The sequence below is a fragment of the Gadus morhua genome, chromosome 14 (genome assembly GCF_902167405.1).
Source record: "Gadus morhua chromosome 14, gadMor3.0, whole genome shotgun sequence".
Classification (NCBI taxonomy): Eukaryota; Metazoa; Chordata; class Actinopteri; order Gadiformes; family Gadidae; genus Gadus; species Gadus morhua.
This window is the reverse complement of record NC_044061.1, coordinates 9,314,985-9,319,323: the sequence shown is the minus strand read 5'-3', so window position 1 is coordinate 9,319,323 and position 4,339 is coordinate 9,314,985.

Genomic DNA, 4,339 nt, shown 5'->3' with positions numbered 1-4,339 from the left:
TCTTGGTTGTTGCATATTCCGTCATTGACTTGATGGCAGTAGAAAAAAGTAGGGATGTCCCGATCCGATCCACGTCTTCAGTATCAGTCCGATATTTACCAATTACGCTGGATCGGATATTTGAGGGAGAAATAAATATGATCCGATCCGCACACTGTTTCCCGTGACAACAACAATAGTCGCCAATTAGGCGAATACGCATGAGCGCTACCTGTTGAACAGTCTTGTCAGCAGTATGGCAGTAGTTCAACAGTAAGAAGAAACAGCTTGGTTGTTGCACGGCTCACCTCAGCAGTTGCCGTTCTCAGGCCTCAGCATACTTTATGGTAGGTTGTGGTTGGTTGTGGTCTTAGTAAAACAGCCTAGCCTCAGAGTTGGAGAAGTTGGAGTGATTGTGTACGTGCGTAAGAGAGAGAGAGCGTGCGAGAGAGACGGAGAGCGAATCTGCCGTGGTGATGTTTGGCTTGTTGTGGGCTGTCTGTCAGCACCTGGCGTGGTTGGACGAATGTGCTTTGTGCATGTGTTCAATGAGGTATCAGTCTCACCGTATTTGCTTTAGATGGATGGTTAAATAATGTCACACGATCGGTCATACTGCAGGCTCTCTTTTGCAAGTACACTGATTGCGTAAACTGCATGCACAACTTTGCCTCTCCTTGTTATTAAACAACGTGCATCCCAACAACTTTAGCCAATGCAGCGTCCTATGTCAGTGTTGCTTTACGAATACAATATATCGGATTATCAACAATTGTTAAGTGTGTGCGTGCGTGTGTGTTGTCATGTAGGCTATAAATGTAGACTTATTGTCTTTGCTTACATCCATGAAATATTGAAATAATTGTCTATAGGCCTACTGCATATTGAGAACCTTTAGATCGGTATTGCGCAACACTTGGGGGATGAGGACCCCCCCCCCCCAAATATTGATAGTATTTCTCACACTTCCATCTCAATATATAGCCTCATAATATAAATATAGCTGAAAGCAGCAATGTGGGGGTCAAGCAGAATAGGACTCCATAAACTAAGGTGGACAGACATAATCGGTTATTTGGCTAATTTAATTTACAACGAAAGCTATTGGCAAATGGTTATCACAATGAAAATACATTGAAGTTGCTTTCTAAGGGCCGGCCCGGAATAGACTGCTAACATCGCCCCCCTAGAGGTCAAATGTCAACAAATTATTTGGGCATCATCAGGATAGGGTCATAAGACTTATGTATGAGCCAAGTTGGTTTGGATACATGAAGGCCTTGCAGAGATAGGAGATCACTTCTTGTTTGACGTTTTTTAGGAACTTGTTTGGGTGTCCCCAGGATGATGTCTATGCACCAAGTTTTGTTTTGATATGTTAAAGAGCTGCTGCGAATAGGCTTACTTCCAGTTTGACGGCTTTGCCAGCAAGTTTGATTGGATGTCACGGCCAAATGGTTTTGAATTTGAAACAGCTGTTTAACACATCTGTTCAGCTTGGTCTGAAGATCATACATGGCAAGTTTCATGAAAATTGGACAGATTTTGTGGCCTTTGGATGTGTACTATTGATTTTGACAACTTTCAACATGGCGGCAAAATTCTGATGTTTCCATTCGAAATAATTTTAGTAGCTTTATGAAGAGGTCTGACAGTAACGCCAGACATTGAAAATAAGTTTGAAATATACTCATGTGAAGAGGGTGGAGTTAAAACACATCTTCATTAATTACAGAGCCCACTAGAGGTCAAAGGTCACCTAATTCAGGTACTATTGATTTTGACAACTTTCAACATGGCGGCAAAATTCTGATGTTTCCATTCGAAATAATTTTAGTAGCTTTATGAAGAGGTCTGACAGTAACGCCAGACATTGAAAATAAGTTTGAAATATACTCATGTGAAGAGGGTTGAGTTAAAACACATCTTCATTAATTACAGAGCCCACTAGAGGTCAAAGGTCACCAAATTCATTGAGTGTCCGCATGATGATGTCATGGGTCTATGTACCAAGTTTGGTTATGATATGTCAAAGGGCTGCTGAGAAAGGCATGAAGCTTCCTGTTTCATGCCCTCGCAGTCTAATTTGATTGGCTGTTGCGGATGTTTCCGTGAGAAATAATTTACTAGCTATATGGTGAGGTCTGACAGTATCACCAGACATTGAAAATGAGTTATTAGTTAGACATTGAAATATACTCATGTGAAGAGAGGAGTTAAAACACATCTTCATTAATTACAGCGCCCCCTAGAGGCCAAAAGTCACCATTGAAATAAATGAGTGTCTCTATTGGATAATGAAGTTCCTCTGCGCCAAGTTTCGAGATGATTGGAGAAAAATCTGATAGATGTATTTTGAAAATAATATAAATCAAGATGGCGGAAAATCCATCATTGCGCAAAATGACGACATAGGGAGTGTAGCATCCCCACAGATGAATGGTCCAAACTTAAACTGATTGTTTTCTTGTTTTATTGAAATCGTTCCATAGAGAGCTATTGGCAGAGCACAAATACAATGCATTAACTACCTAGCTAGTGTAATGTATTAACTTCCTAGCCATTGTAATGTATTAACTTAACATAACATTTGGTACAATTACGTGTTATATGAACGCAAGTGAGAAATGTCTTATTACAGTAAAAAAAATAATTTAAAATAACATTAACACATGTTAACCGTATATTATCACATGAACACTGACCTTGTGCCTATTCGGCGGGTGCTATATCAATTCAATATTTAACCTTAACTATATCGCTATCCTTCTTACCCTGTTTACGTTTCTGTTGCGTTCAGTTCTTTTCCTTCGTTCGCGCTAGGAACTCACTCTCCATACAGCACATTATATCAAAATAAAAATCCTTAACATAACATTTGGTACATTTGGTTCCATCAAGGCAGTATATAAGTCAATATAAAAAAAAATCCAAATACCAAAAAAATAAGATAAATTATAGCTTGTGACTACTCAATAGAATAGTGTTGTGTATTCTTTAGAACAAATTTCGAAATTGGGACCTTTACAGGGAGCGTTGAGTTCGGCTTGGCCCAAAGATTTCAATGATACCTTGTTTGTGAATAGTTGGTGTGTGTCTTGCGTTTGATACAACAGAGATGTTTGACCTATTGGTGTACAGCACATGTTTTTCTTGATAAGCCGTATATCTATGAACATCCGGTAGTGTAGGGCGCAGCTCATGCTGCTATTCGGATGTACGAAGTGGTAAAGTCGCAAATCTCCCAGCTTTCTTGCGGCATTTCACTGAGGCACGCCCCCCTTTGGTCGTAGTATCTCATCGCTTTCAAAGTAGAGCGAGCAGAGCTGTACAACTTGTAAAGAAGATGGCTGCGCCCATAGTTAATGGGGGTTGAGATGTATTTTCTTTGTATTTGTACCACGTTGGAGGTTCTAATGTCGTTTTTAAATCCTCTTACACACTTGATTTCATTGCTGCTTTAATCCGGTCACCAATTTATGCATTGCACGGTCATGCTTTGCTTGCAATTCAATGTAAAGTTGTGTTTTCAAGCTGGTTTGCTAAAGAGGCTATGTTGCTAATGATGAATAGCCTGCTACTAATCCCCCTCGTGGCTCGACAGAAACACAAATGACAAACTGGAAGGCTGGAGCAAGGGAAATACGTCACGTTCTCGCTGAAGCTGGTCGTTCGTACCAGGGTACCATCCAAATGGATAGCAGCATCAGTTACGGCTCGCGTTTCCGGCGCCGAGAGTACCCTTTACGGTAGGGCGAGGTTAAAGCCGGAGGGCGATAACCGCGGCAGTTAAAGAGCCCATGCCATTAAAATCACATTTTTCCTGTTGTTTGTTAAATAACATAGGTCTGAATAAGTTTGTGAGCTGTGGTAAGTTTGAAATCTATGCAGTGTGTCTGCTGAATGCAATAGGCAATGAAAGGAAAAAGGCAGAAGAAATGAGCCAATCTGGATAAGGTGACACTGTGACGTAGCGTTGTCAAACTATTATTCATGGCCCTGCCCACTTGGTTGGTTCGTAACCACCCACAAGAATTCTGAAGGAGTCGTGATTGAGCTAGTGCTAAATGCTAATACGTGTATGGTAGTTGCTTAGTTCGTAGTAACAGGCTAGTTACAGAATTTTGAATGCAATGGCAGAACGACATCGAAGTACATGAACTGCGACATGCTGCCTGCCCCCGGCTGCCGCGGCGCGAGGCACCACCGCCGCGAAGCACCACCGCCCGGCAGCGGGCAGCCGGGCGGTGGTGCCTTGCGCCGGCAGCAGGCAGCGCGCGGTTCTGTCTACTACAGATTGATGTGGAAGTGGAAGAACCAGAGACGTCGGAGAACCCGACGAAGTCCTTTGTGATTCATT